General features: G+C 36.6%; 1 protein-coding gene across 1 annotated transcript in view; it reads left to right on the top strand.

Moving 5' to 3' along the window:
* adgrl3.1 (adhesion G protein-coupled receptor L3.1) overlaps positions 1-16,301 on the top strand; it is a 124,504-nt gene that overhangs the window by 53,448 nt on the left and 54,755 nt on the right.

Raw genomic sequence — 16,301 nt, 5'->3', positions numbered from 1 at the left:
TCCAAATCGAGCACATTGCGTGAGATTTGCTTAATAAATTGCGAATACATTCTCACTTGCGCTGTCAGTTCATTACAGAACAGCTCACACAACAAGCAAATACTAAATACAACTAATACACTTTTTATCTCTGAATTTTCTGAAAAATTTCTGAAACCCACACATTGATTCTTGCTGAATTTAGTACTTCATTTTCAAAACAGACCTCTAAAGGTGTAAATAGCTGTTATTGCAGGTGCAAATGGATGGAGGTGCTTGTTAATGACCCTGCCTGCATTCATTTTCTTTATTAGAATACTCCACATCAAAGATCTTGTAAAGCATGAGTTAGAGCGGGAGTGTTAGCTACTTAAGCTAATGCAGATCAGATGCTGTCTAGTGGTCATATCAAAGAGAACTATGCTATAACGACACCATCTTTGTGTAGTTCAGGTTTTAATTAAATTTTGTCTTCGTTTAATTAGTTTTTAATTTCGTCTGCTTGTCAGCTTTGAAGGACAAAAACAGAAAAAACAGACATTTTGTCAAGTACAACAGAGGAGAGAATGTTCTAGAAATAGAGGCCTGGTACATCATCAAAAATTAACTCATTTATAACTGCATGAATCTGAATAATTTGACAATTACGATTTTTTGCTTGAAATAGAGATCATAAGTTTGAAGAAAAATGTTTCTTTCTGTATCGTACTGAGTGACAAAATGTTCTTTGCTTTAGTCTATTTAAAAATGCAATAAACAAGTGGAATACAGGTATGTGAATCAAAATACAAATGGAAATATAAATATATCAAAAACATAAATTAAAAGTGTACATATGTCAGACCTATTTTAAGAAAATCATAATAGTCATGACTAGTTTTTACATACATTTACTAATTTTAATTTTAATTTAAAAAAAAAAAAAAACGAATCGGTTGAGTGAATGATTCAAATGACAATGATAAACTAAACTAAAGGTCTATCAAATTCAAATTTGTGTAACAAAAAGCAAAGATATACAATATTTTTGTTTTTACTTGGTGATTTATTAATTTAATTTACTTGCGGATCGCTCACCTAAATCCTAGAACAGATTTCAGAAAACTACAGTTTGGCAATAAAATAATGTGAGGACAGCAACATACACATTTTATAATGAAAATAAGCTTATGTTATAATGACAAGAAAATGTATATTAATGTTAAAATGAATAAGCAAATCCCTTCATCCATTCTCTCAAATGACTCGGGTATATGGAGAACATCACTGTCACGAAAAACATGATTTTTTAACATTTAATTGCTACTTTAACAATTAATTTTTTAACAATTAATTAATTGTGACTTTTATTTTTGGTTTGTTGCCACAAATACATACAAGCTCACAACACTGCTGTCATAGCCAAAGATTCTCCCTAAATACTATAGTAACTAGAGTTATTGTTACTGCAATAAAACTGAAGTAACTTGGTATTATCTTAAGTCCCTGTTGGTTCACTTTGCAGTCATTGTGTCAATGCCCCAGGGCAGCTATTTTCAAGTCACGCAAATACACCTCCAATCTACTGGAAAGGGAAAAGACTGAAATGTCAAAAACTATGTGCCATTTCGATAACATATGTCAGTTCTACAATAAAAACTGACAGCAATGCTTAAATCAGGCTACACTTTTTTTTGTAGAGCAAAAAGAGCAAGCAATGCCTTTGCCGACAAGCTGATTACCTTTTTTATTGAAAGGCAAGACTTCATTTTCTACAGCCACCATATTGAATTTTTCCCTTTCCTCTGTAGACTTTGGTGTAAATGGATTCTTAAAATGTCTTTCTGTTTGATGTAGATTCCATATTCATTTCTTATGGTTTCATAACAACGACTGTGGTAACTGTGATATTTGGTCCAACTTTATATTAGGTGTCTTCAAATTACTATGTACTTATGTAAAATAAGTACAATGAACTTATTATGTTCATGTTGCATTGTGAAATGCTTTTGCTGAAATCAAGGTGGGATATGGAAAGGTTAGGGACAGGTTTCGTGTTATAGTTTAAGTGTAGGTTAAGGGGTAGGAGTTGGGTAAACACTGTAATTAGATGTAATTACAGAAATTAATTACAGATATAGTTACATACAGGTATTTTTTTTAAATATAAGTACAATGTAAATACATTTACCCAATAAGTGCATTGTATCAGATGATTAATTTAAATGTTAGTACATAGAAGTTAAAAACACTTATAAAGTGGGTCCTGATATTTTGACAGAAACTGAGGATAATGTAGTAAATGTGAGGGCCTACACTTGCTAGCATATTGAGTGCTGCAGTTTTCGAGCAGATATCATTTTATCAACTATAAATAGATGATAGGCCTTGTGTATGTGTAAGTTGTGCATGTGTGCTGCATGTCCCTGAACAAAGAGTGTTTCTCATGGAAGAGTTTAAGTGCTTGAGAATGCTCTGCCATTCAGGTCAGCTGGGAGGACATTGAAGGATTCAGATCTACAGAAACAGTAAAGAGAGAAGATGAAAAGATTGAAAGAGATTAGATTTGCCCGGTTATGTGCTTTCCCTTCCTCCTAGTATCTCTGACTTTCTCTTGCTACTTCTCACCTTTCTTTTTCTCCTTGTAGGTCTCTCATTGTCACTCTTGGGTGCAAACTCAAGCATTTGCAGTACTTTTTCACCCAATATTTTAGCAAAAAAACCTGCATCTTATTCACTACCACACATAATCCAGTTTAACCAGCCAAAAAATGCACTGAAACCACGCTGCTGTGTAGCCTAGCACTATTAAGTCCCTTTTAAAAAAATCAATTTTGCATGTGATTTTTCTGTTCAGACCAATGAGTAAAAAACGGCAGACGAGCTGAACGAAAATGCAAATTTACTGTCTGACACTAGTGGGCCCTTATAGAAAAGCAGTAATACCCAAAGTGCTGTCCAACTTTCCATTTCTGACACCTGCTTGTCATGGAGAAGAAAGGAAGTCAAACAAGGAATTAAAAGTATTTACTTCTTTTTCCATTCCACTGTGCTACTTTTCCATTATTTTTCTATGTAAACAAGCGCTAAACAGATGTGTTTGACCATTGCACTTGCATCTTGTGTCTTTTGCAGCGTCTTGTGCATGACACGGCCTTATAAAAATGTGGTGCTCAAGTTAAAATCGGTTCAACTTTTAAAAAACGTGTCTCTAGACCTTGCGTTTTTTCCCCATTCCACTGCCCGCATCTCGCGATTTTCAAAGCAAAAACACGTTCTGTGTGAAGCGGCCCTTAAACAGTTGTTCAGATTTTTGTATTTTCTATGATGTTTATCAAAAAGTCAGTTCCGGATTCTTCCTCTGCTGTTCAATGATGCTTAGGAAATAGTCTTTTTGTGAGCACCACCAAGTCGTAATGCGTGTTCGACTTTGGCTGGATTAACAGATCGGGGAGATTTGTTGCTTGTAGTTGGGGGAGGAGTTGAAAACGGAGACATGGAAGTCGGAAACTTTCTGATTCCCATAGTAATGTGTGCACAGGGTTTGCATATTTTTATCACATATGAAGTGGATTAGTTGCTATATTTGTCAAATACACAGATGTTTCAGATGTTTTCATGTAGCAACAGAAACACTTTTCATTAAATATTTTATGTACTGCTTAATACAACACCTGTATGTACAAGAATTAAGTTCAATATGCAGTGGGCTCCACAAATATTGGCACCCATGGTAAATATGACCAAAACTGATTGAAAATTAGTTTTTGCCATTTCTCTTCTTAGTCTTTCATTCAAAATATTCACAAAAATCTAACCTTTAATCAAAGTTACACAAAATATAAATGTGGATTAAATGAAATCAATAGGTTTTCTCCAAAATATGTGTGTCAAAATTATTGGCACCCCTACAAATTCTGATTAGTAAAAATCTAACTGAAGTATATTCTCATTTATATGGTATTTTTTTTAAGTTCACCTTAGTGATCAGGAACACATAGTAATGATAAGTCATTACTTCCTGTTTCACTGGGCTCTAAATATGAAGTGACATGAAGTGGCCAAATTCCTATAGTCATCCATCACAATGTGAAAGACCCGAGAATACAGTAATGATGTGTGACAAAAGGTTGTTGAGCTGCACAAATCATGAAATTGGCTATAAGATAATAGTTTAATTGTTGGAATACTCATTTCCACTATCTGGTCACTAATTGAGAAGTTTAAATTAACTGGAGATGGTAACAAACTACCTGGAAGGGGATGTGTGTCTATATTGGCCCTACACACACTGAGGAGGATGAGGTTTGAGTCACCAAACCAGCATGACAATGATCCAAAGCACATGTCAAAATAAACAGCAGAATAGTTCAGTGACCACAGAATGAAGGTTTTGCCATGGACATAGCAGTTCCCTGACCCAATCCCCATTAAATATGGGGGATGAGCTGAAGAAAAGAGTCCACAAGCATGGACCTCTGAATCTGAAGGATCTGGAGAGATTCCATATGGGCGTAATGGTCTCAGATCTCTTGCCATATGTTCAGAAACCTTATCATGCATTAAAGGAGAAGATCCAGAGCTGTTATCTTGGCAAAGGGAGGTTGCACAAAGTATTAAAGAAGGGGTGCCAATAATTGTGGAATACATATTTCAGAGAAATAAATATTTGTTTTCTGATAAGAATTTTTTTCTTTGAACTATTTGACTTGCACAAGGCTGCACAAAGTATTAAAGAAGGGGTTGAATTGTGAATACATATATTTCATAAAAATAAATAAAATGTAAATATTTCGAATGGAAAAAAGAGGAGCGGCATCTCAATTCCGACAAAATTTCAGCGCCGTCTCGGACACAATTTTTAACCTGCTTTAAATCAGATGCCGACCGTCCTTTGCAGTGTTGTAGAAAGTCGAACACACCTGTGGTTTTATGTAACAGCAGCGGCATGTGACCAAAATCGTGAATCTTATTGGTCAGCGAGCTTTATTCACAGTGTGATGGAAAATAGCTTAGAACACCTCTTTGGAAAAAAAATACTTAAAGGAGACATTAAAGGCACAATACGTAAGATTTTTGGATTAAAATATCCAAAAAACACTAGAACAGTGTTATATATTTTGTTGACTTGTGTACTTACATTATTCCAAATGTTTCCAAGAATTTTTAAAACCAGAGAAATAAGCAATTTTAACCAGGACACAGATCGTGTCCGTGCGTTGTGTATCAATAACGTCATACCTGCGTTACCCTCGATTTCCGGTTTTATTTTGTAGAAACCATGGAAATACCAAAGATGCTTTAATGTATTACATGTTTTATTAGACAAGGGAACAACTGTTTGGTTACATTTATAGACAGAAAACTAATTATTGTTATATAGCTCAACACATTTAGTCTTACTGTTTGAATCTTGTTTTCTTGATTTTCCACAACTGCATGTTTTCACCATGCCTCAGAGAAAAACACTATCTTGTCAAGTGGCTAGCATAGCATAATCAGATGCAGCTTTATTTTTGGTAACAGTAATGCAGCAGTTTCTCCGTCATACAATATGTTTTAAAATTAATTGCATGCCATTTATCAGCACAAGCTATCCAGCATTTATTAATATGATATTCTAATATCGATCAAGCTTACTGCAGTGTGCAACAAGTGTCTCATAGCAGCCGTTACCCCACATACTCTTGACCGGAAGAAGCGGAAGCGGCGACTGTGGCATAATAAATGTTCCGCTGCTCTCCAGCCATGTGTCGCGCTTGTCTCACATTAGCAATCGCTCCAGCAGCCTAGTTCAGCTCCCACAGCACTCGGCCCTGCTCTGCTTCATACTACAGTAACGTTAATAATCTCATCTATGAACATGATTTCTTCCCAAGGTCCCATCCTGATTCTTTTCCACCGTCTGTGAGGTGAAGACGACAACTCCCAAGATTACGTGTTCAATCATGGCGTCATCAAGTTACGCCTTTGTTTTGAATAAGCGACCTCTAGCTGTGAAAATTTGTGTGCCTTTAACAGATGTTTATTCAAATTAAAATGTTTATGGCACCAAATGTTCATATTGGACATTCATCTTGTTGTGAACACACCATTAGTCTGGTGCAATTAACGTTACTATATAAACGCCCATGAACAGTAAAGTGAATTTTGTTAAAGTTTTTGTGTACATTTTCTATTAATCATGGTAGTAGCTCATCATAGTGGAGCAAAGAGTTATAACCTGGCATATATCCAGACCAGCTGTGCAGTCGAGCGTTTAATCAATATTTTCAAAGAGCCAATTCAGGTGTCTGGATCACAGTGGTGGAGTGATGCTGTACATTCCCAGTAAAGTATGCAGATTGGATAATCTGCTACATCCTTCACGATGTAGCAATCAAAACAGACCAACAAGATCAGCAATTGTGCCATGCAAATTGTTAGCGTTCATTATTATTACCTGATTTGCAAAGTTCTTTCCATGAATATGCTGCTAAAACAATACAGACAGCCTGTGCAAAATAAATCTGTATCAGTAGTGAAGTAGTGAATTTTCACCATTTATTTTTATCTTTTTAAATTTTTTTCTCTCACGTACACGGCTGTCCAGCAAAAGATCACAGACACATACTTTAAGGCATATTAGAAAAACTTGCTTTAAAGGTTGATAGAAATTAAGTTATTTCTGCACCGTTAAGCATGTGCGCACAGAGGAAATAAAAACATGCACATGTGTTTCACATGTAACAATCAACATCTCCCACTTAAACTCATCTTGAAGTCTTACTGCAGAGGTGATAGCAGTTTAATCTGCTTTACTTTGAAGCGTGCTCTCTACAGACTAACTCTCCCTCTCATACCCAGAATCCTCTTCCTCCAGGTTTGCTTTAAAGTCTAATGCTAATGTAATATGTTAGGATTGGCACAGTGTATAGTTTAAGTGGAATAGCCTCCGTGCTCCTTTAGTGGAGTGGAGACTTCTGTTCTCTGCTTTTATTAAATGAGTGAATGTCTTACATACGGTTAAAACTCTCTCCATTGGCAATTACAGCTCAGCACAGAGGGAAAACTTTATTTAAACCGATCCACAGGAACAAGAATGCACCTGGATCTGCCAGCAGGGAGTTTAACGCAAAGATCAATCAGTAATGGAGTGATGTTCACACACACTTATGTATGTGTACATATACTTCAGAGCTCGGAAACATTCTCACAGTAACACCCTCACACATATACGCACACAGGGTCCAAAAATTTATGTTTTGTTACTCCTGGCAGTAGTCGTGAATTGGAAACATTTACCGCTCCAAAAATATTTCTAACTGAACGTGCAACTGTAGTTTGTATACTTTTTTCATAAACATATTTATAATACTTAAAATATTTTTATTAGATATTTAATTTAATTATCATATTTTTGTCTGACAGTAGGACAGAGCTGTTTTTCCTTGAAAAATTGTGACAAACAACACAGATCATTGAGTCACTCACAGCATCATGCACAAGCTGGTGTCTGTCTCACAGTGATACTGCACCTGTCTCAAAAACATGAAAACACATCATTATTTTGTTCCTCATATTTTTGTTTTGATGGCTTAATGCAAGGAAGTCGCCACATGAAATTCTGGAGAAAATAAAACTTTAGGCCAGTGGTTCTCAACCAGGGGCCTGGGGTCCACTAGGGGGGCTCAGCAAACCACGGTTCCAACTCTCTTGAAAAACCTATATATATAAGGTAGCATAATTTGTGTGATTTCTAGAATTGGAAAATTCTAATTTTATAACTCTATGGCCAACTTTTATAACAAATACATATTTTACTTGTTATGTCAAGCTCTATATTATCATGTAAAAATTGTGAGTAATTTTTTTTAATTCCCTATCCAGGGCTTTTGAATATTGTTGTGGAGTCAAAACTGTAGAGAACCACTGCTGTAGGCATTATGGATAACCCTGTAATTGTGAATTTTCCACTGAGGACAGTAATTCTTTTCTGCACCGCTTGATTTGAATAGCTCACATTATTTATATCAGAGACGGTCAGATTCTTACTAGTGATCCTTCTTTACTGATGTCCAAGTATTCAGTTGTTCAATTCAAATTGTTATTTTGAATCAGATGAATCAGTTGAACTGTTTCACAAAACAAGCAGTGTTGGGGAAAGTTACTTTTAAAAGTAATGCATTACAATATTGCGTTACTTACTTAAAAGTAACTAATTGCGTTACTTAGTTACTTTTTATGAAAGTAATGTGTTACTTTTGCATTACATTAGAAAGTTCTCACCTGGGCTAGGCTTGCTTGTTTGTTTTTTAATAACGACAAAAAAGTAAAATTTTTGGCAAATGTTAAGGCCCTTTCACACCAAAAGTGAAATGAAGGAAACATTTACGCCTGTACAGAAGAGGGTGCCGCTCAAACAAACCTTTCAGTTGTGCTGCCATTCTGGATTAAAGAAGAATAGGATACAGGAGAAGGAAGTTCAACACTCATATTTCTAAATCTAATCTAAAGTAGTAAATGTGAAAAAGTAACTTGCGTTACTTATTTGAAAAAGAAACTTAGCTATTTTGTTGTACATTGAAAAAGTAATGCGTTACTTTACTAGTTATTTGAAAAAGTAATCTGATTACGTAACTCAAGTTACTTGCAATGCGTTACCACCAACACTGAAAACAAGTCTAAAGAATTTGTTCCTGAATCATTCTCATAGCTTAATGAACCAAGAACCATCTCATTTGGACATGAGTGTGAGTCAGTTTAGAAACTCACTGACTCTGAACAGACTGAACAGGAAACCGAGTATTTAAAGTGTTTTGAGAATTTGACTGATGGGGTGAAAAGTAAGTTACTTTAATAGCTGAATAATGAAAATGTTTTGAATTAAATATATTCTGCAAATATGTCTGAGACTTGATTGTAAGAAAATTTTATGAGCACACATATTAAAGTTTTTAATAAAAGGTTTTAATAAGTAGCATTTTATTAAAATGTCTTTTTCAGCCAAGATTTAAATCCAAATCATATTTAGGTTCTAAATGACTTATGAATTATGGTTTCAACAAACTTAACTGCGATATATGAAATTACAGTAAACACTGTTGCTAATAAAACTTTAATAAACAGCAGTATGTGTCAACACACGGCTTTTTGTGCATCTATTATCCCATAACAGGATGTCAGGAATCACATGGTGACATGAGAGAAGCAAACAAACATTTTGAAAGAACCAGTTGATTTTAATAATTTATTATGTTGCAGTTCCTTAGAAAGTTTTGTTCCTTAGAAAGTTCTGTTTTGTTTATTTGGCAACACATATTTTTACTCACATTTGCTGTTTGGCAAGAGTTAATTTTGGACCCTGCTCACACTCACACACACACACTTACACAGACTGCTGACCTAGAGCATCTTACCGTGTAGATCTGAGAGGATAAGAGTGCGGATTATAGTGGTAACCCCACCAAGGGGACTTACATTGCTATTACCATACTGCTGATAACGGAGGAAGAGGCTGGGCTTACATTTTTACTCTCTCTTTGTGCTTTATATGTATATTTTGCATCTTTGTGATTATAAATTCTCTCTTTTTTATTCTTTCTTTCCAAAATTCACTCTTTTTAGCACCTACATCTCTCTGTTAAACATTGGAAAGTATTTGGACACTGAAGTCACACTTAAATATGTGTGAATGTCACTGCATTGTTTACAAAATATCAAACCAAGTGGCATTTACATACAAAGGATTCTAGACCTTTTCTCAGAACTAATGTCACTGAGCCGATTGGTGTCAATGACACTAGTTGTGTTTAGACACAGAATGTGTTAGAAATGTGTCCAAATATTTTGTCTTAATTTTGAACAACATATCTATTGTTATTCTAATTTGAAGGCTGAATTTTCAGCAGCCATTACTCCAGTCTTCAGTGCCACATGATCCTTCAGAAGTCATTCTGGGGTGCATTCCTCGAAAGCATTGTTAGCCAACTACAGTCGCAAGTTCTGTCATTAACAACATAGTGCAACGATTCTGTTTTCTGAAACCAGAGTTCCAGTGAACATTCACAAAATTGTGTGATGGCTCTCGAACTATGGTTAGAAGCATAGTTTTTTGTTAGTATGACTTGTGGACTTCAATAGATCATGCATTCTATATCATTCATTCCATGTAAATGTTTTCACCTTTAATTTTATATAAATAATAATAAATCAAACATATACATGTTACATACTGCATGTTGACATGATTTAAAAAATGAAAGGCTTTCTGTTGTTTGTGTAAACTATAATAATCTGATATTATCTCGATCACAGTTTGAGTAAGCAGAAGTTATTACTCCAACAATTGCACATGACGTAATGACAGTCGTTAGGATGTTATAACTTGTTTCAAACGATGGAGGTGCAACCATGTTACTAATGTTTCAGGAAACAGTCGTGACTAGCTAGTTAATTTCTTTAACAATGCATCTTACTACAGTGGTTAAGCAGCAAGTTACTGTACGTCTGATTTGGCGCTCACATTTCTTATTATCAATGTTGAAAACAAACATTTATTTGAAATAGAATAGTTTTATAACATTATAAATGTCTTTACTGTCACTTTAGATCAATTTAATCATTGCTGAAAAAAGTATTTGTTCTATTATTTACTTAAAGTAAATGCCACTTTGATATTGTGTTATACAATACAAAGACATTCATACATTTATAAGTGACTTAAACTTTTATTTATGTGTCTATACATGCTGCATTTTTGTTCAATTAGTTGTGTGTATATTTTACCAGGTTTTAAAATTCATCGTAAACAGCAGCACATGCTTGCACCAATCACTGATTCCCTCTGTGGTTGCCATGACGCTGTCTTCTGATTGGTCCTGATCAGCAAGGTGACATTGTTTCCTGTCTCTGTGTGGGCTGAGGCATATTTAACAGGACTGTGTGCATTAAGCAGCCCCGAATTCACTGTTCCGGTCACACCTGAGAGTATGACCACACATCAAATGACCCGATTTCATACAGCGGTTTTCCAACAGGCCAGTTGTCGGAAATAGACGTCCGATTATTTATTTCCTTCCCTTTCATGTTAGTCTACAGGAAGAGATGGGCTTAACAGACCACTCTGGAAGCCCACTCTGAAGTCACGCTGCCTTTAAAAGTGTTTCGAGTAATAGAGGATAAATGACCTTTACCCTCAAGGAGTGAGTCAGCCATCTTTCCACCGATGCGGAGAATAGAAGAGTTCCTTTGATCAGACGCCAATCAAAGTGCCCTTTCCGTTGGAAAACACACACGTTGCCCTCTATCTGTACCCCTATTGTGTCTGAGTGGGCTGTATCACGGAGATGACAATCTAGAGACATGGAGGGCACGGCAGACAGGCGGTCATCGGCAAGAAAGGAGCGATGAGGAGATTTGGAAGGTGGATGAAAGGGCTGGTTTGTCATTTAATGGCTTCTGTGAGAAAAAGGAAGGGAGGGTGCCATGCCTGTCTGTGAGCGTGTGTGTGAGCGATTAGTCACTGTAGAATGCTCTGCTGCTTTCAGAGTCTTGCCTCAGTAGCTCCTCACACAGACAGTTACAGAAATAGAAACAGGAAGTGCTTTCATTTCACTCAGCGGCCCTTTAAAATCACAGTCAGATTTGCCGCACAGAGGGAGGTGGGGGTAGAGAGAGAGAGAGAAAAGAGGGCAGGAAAAGTGATGAGAGGAGATGTGAGGGGATATTTGGATCAGTGCATCTCTATAATAAGCCAGAGCTGTCTGGTGGGATATAGTCTAAGAAAGAGGAACTATCTTTCGTTCTGAAATGCTAACGAGGGCTCACGCTGCCTTATGATTGCACAGTTTTGTTAGTGCACATTTTCAGGTATAATTTATGCACCGGCAAGTACATCATGTACTAAAGGTATTAGGGCAAGGTCAGTGGTCTGCAATGTAGGCAGTACTGTGTATATTTATATATTTATATCTATATATTTAAATCATGTGACCCTTACCATAAGCTTGGGTTTTAATAGGGGATGAAACCCCTTGTTTTTGAGCCACCACTGGAAGGGCCCCATGTACAGCAAGCCTAACGATATTACGTTGGCGGCTGCAGCCACGAGACCCAGCAGTACTTGGCATTGCTGGATGGAAATCTCCTGGCCTAACCTCAGACTGCCTACCATGGTGAGAATGGAATCCATCCGAGCTGGGGACAGTTGTGCCCGCATCTTGGTTGAATCCCAAACCACCTGAGAAACAGTTCTCTGACTTGGAGACAGTACAGTATTTTCTTGTGATTCAAAATCAAACATGAATTCTTGAGATGAGCGAGGACGACATCATCAGTATAATTTAGCACACAGATTCCTTGGAGTTACAAAGGAGCCAGAGCTACGTCCCTGCACTTTGGTGAAGGTTTGAGGAGACAAGGTTAGGCCGAATGGAGGAACCCGATTTTAGTAAACTACGGGCCGCCTCGGTGGATGTGAGTCCCAAACCATGGGGTGCAGAGACAAAGTTTCCTTCGTCATCAAAGAGAGCAAACAAAGAACACAAAACTCATGTCAGTCATCCCCAGGTATAGATCGGGGGCACGTCAATCTTTTAAACTTCTTTGTTGACATTTTTTAACCAAACTCCTGCTCTAAAACAGACAGACACAGGCAGTTTTGTACACAGTGACAGACAAAGTGGCTTCTAAAGACAAGAAACTGGTGACGCTATCGCGTACATGTTATTTGTAGACTTGTGATCAACCTGACTTTGTCTTTGGCCAGTTACTTAGCGTTTACTACACGTGACTCAGACACCGCCTCACACTGAAGCATCAAAACCATTATGCAGTGTTGATGTTCACTCAAAAGGGAACTCAAAACAAAACACTCTTGACTAGAAAACCATGAACAGAACAACTGTGTAAGCCTGACGAGAACAGACAATGAACTGAAAGAAACACAGAGCTTAAATACACAGACAAACCAATCTATGAAATTAATAACAGGTGCAACTGATAATCAGATCAATGAGAAACCATAGAAACAAACTGAAAAATAGGAAACAGAACTAAAACCCAGCCAAAACAGACATAATACAGATTATTAGTAACACACAGGAATAAATTACATTTTAAAATAGAAAACACATTAATGTAATAATATTTCACAATATTACTGTTTTTACTGTTTGTTTTTTTTTTAATCAAATTAAAGGTGCAATATGTAAGATTTTTGCAGTAAAATATCCAAAAACCACTAGGCCAGTGTTATATATTTCACTTGCGTACTTACAATATCCCAAATGTTTCCAACTATTTGTAAATCGTGAGAAAATTGCAATTTTAACCAAGGCTCCGGGACGTGTGAGGAGTCACCTGTCAATTGCGTCATACCCGCGTTACCCTCGGTCTGCCTCGGTTTCCGGTTTTATTTTGTAGAAACCATGGAAACACCAAAGACGCTTTAATATATTACATGTTTTAATAGACAAGGGAACAACTGTTTTGATATATTTATAGACAGAAAACTAATTGTTGTTATATAGCTCAACACGTTTAGTCTTATTGTTTAAATCTAATTTTCTTGATTTTTTGCGAGTACCATGCTTTACCATGCCTCAGAGAAAAACACTATTTTGACAAGTAGCTAACATAGCATAATCAGATGCAGCTTTATTTTTAGTAACAGTAATACAGAATTTTCTCCATCATACAATACATTTTAAAATGAATTGCATGCCATTTATCAACACAAGCCATCCAGTATTTAATGTTATTCTAAAATCGATCTAGCTTACTGCAGTGTGCAACAAGTGTCTCACAATAGCCACTGAGTGAACGCTCAGAGTAACGTTATAACATCATTTTCAACACTCTCAAATGTATCTAATATGATAAACAGAGCTGCGTTACCTCATACTCATGACTGGAAAAGCGGAAGCAGTGCCGGCGACTGTGGCATAATAAAAGTTCCGCTGCTCGTGAGGCATGTTGCGCAATCGTTCCAGCGGCCTCGTTCAGCTCCCACAATACTCGGTCCTGCTCTGCTTCATACTACAATAACATTAATAATCGCATCCATGAACATGATTTCTTCCCGAGTCCTATCCCTATTCTTTTGCACCGTCCGTTGAGGTGAAGGCCACATGTCCCAAGATTCCGCGCTCAAACTTGGCATCATCAAGCTACGCCTTTGTTTTGAATAGGCCTTTACCGACCTCTAGCAGACAGAAATCCTACATACTGCACCTTTAATGCAGCCTGGGTGAGCATAAGAGACTTCTTTCAAAAACATTAAAAAATTCTTTCCGACCGCAACCAAACGCTAGTGTATGGTAAAGTAATTTACAGTTAACTAGTCAACAGATTCTGTTTCTGCAGCATTTTTACATTCTTTCGCATTGAAAATTACAGTATAATTTAGAACAGTGTGTCAGTAAATCGATTTCAAAGTTCTGATTCATTCATTTGTCTATTCATATAGGCAGGGCTTAACATTAACACCTGCCAAATGTGGGTGGATTTCAGCAGTGGCGTGTAACGCAGTCACTCCTACTAGCCACTTTGGCAGGCTGAATTTTATATATAATATATACATTTTTCAACTGTAGACTTAAAATTGATACTGAAATATCTGAAACGCTTCCAATACTTTTTTTCCGCATACACGATACCAGCCGCTCGGTCTCTCATCTCGGGCTTGAATTTCGGGGTGGGATTGCACATATTGCGCATAATTTTACTTATTCCCACAGATTTTAAGCTCACACCCAAAGTGCGTGCACATAAAGCCGTCTTAGTACTAAATTGAGTTCTTTGTTGCTACTTATTGCTCATAAACAGACAAATACACACAAAATAATGTCAAAATGACGGTCTTGGCGAGTATTCACAGTTGAGATAGAAAATGCATCTGTAACAGTATAATGGATCCGTGTGTCAGGTCTTAAAGTGACAGCAGCCTAATATACCTGCTGCCATATTTTGAGATAATATTAAAAATATCTATATGGCAGTTTTTCCCCATGGTATCAATGTCAAAATTGTGGCCAGTGAAAATGCTGAGTGGCTAGTAACTTTGGAAAACCACTAGCCACAGTGGCTGGTGAGCAAAAAAATTCATGTCAAGCCCTGCATATAGGCATATTAAAAAGTTTTAGTAAAAAAAATTATGTAATTTTGGTGTTTATTATATTACTTATTATATTCTTATATTATTATATTTACTCTGTTAACATGGTGCATATACATGAAATATATATATATATATATATATATATATATATATATATATTTTCATTTAAGGAAAAACTCTGTGGAAAACATTCCCTGATTATTTTTAACTAGGTATTTAATTAGTTTTAGTACTGGGTTTTAGATGTTTGTTTAAAACGATGGTGCCTCTGATTGGGAAATAAAATCACCTTTGTATGCCATTTGAGAGCTAAAACAGTACATAAATATTGAAAAATATGTTGAATATAATATAAAGGCAGAAAAAAATATCGAGATAATATAAAGTTTATATTTCAGTTACAGTTAAAAGATATTTTCATTGGTCCTAGAGCAGAGCCCTGTGGGATTATGTTCTTTTGTGCATTCTTTTCATATCCACTTTTTATTAAAGTACATCACCATGGCCAATTCACTGACAAATATGAAAATAAAAAAAATTCTGGTAGCATCTCTATCCTCTAGTGTTCTTCGGTCACTTCAGTCCTTTAGTGCACTTCAGTCCTTTTTTCCAGCAGTGGCTGCGGCAACAAGAGCATCGCCAGATAAACACGGCAAGACAGAGAGACAGAGAGAGAGACAAAAAGAAACAAAAAAGAGAGGGAAGCTATCTCTTTAGTTTTTGCTCTTCGGCTCTCTCTGTGCCAGTATGTGTCTATCCACACGTACATGTATTGTAGACAGAACTCTTACAGCATAGTTAAGTCTAGCCCAGGCTTTAAGGGATGTTTACTCCCTGTCATGTGATATCCTGAGCTTCCGACACTGATTCTTTCTCACTTTATACCAATAAACAAAGCTACTTATATGCATTTGACTGCTATATGCCTGATTCAGGCCCTCAGGTGTGTGCTTGTGTGTTTGAGAGAGAGACAGACAGGAACAGAGAGTGCCAATGGGGAGTTATGACGTTTAAACATCATCTATCTTTGCCTCTCTGAAGTCCTTGCACTCAGGGATCGGGCCTGTCAAAACATACACTCCCAACTGCTGCACAGGGCACAAAGACACACACATTTACACACACAAACACTCTCCAGAAACCTGACTCATTCAGTCATCCCTGAAAGAGCAGAGATGCCTAGAGAGAGACAGAGATAGAAGATGTCTCTGTTTTAGCAGTACTTTGTGGGCAAATGTCTGCA

This window comes from Ctenopharyngodon idella, chromosome 1 (genome assembly GCF_019924925.1).
Source record: "Ctenopharyngodon idella isolate HZGC_01 chromosome 1, HZGC01, whole genome shotgun sequence".
NCBI lineage: Eukaryota > Metazoa > Chordata > Actinopteri > Cypriniformes > Xenocyprididae > Ctenopharyngodon > Ctenopharyngodon idella.
This window is presented reverse-complemented; position numbering and strand designations above follow the sequence as displayed.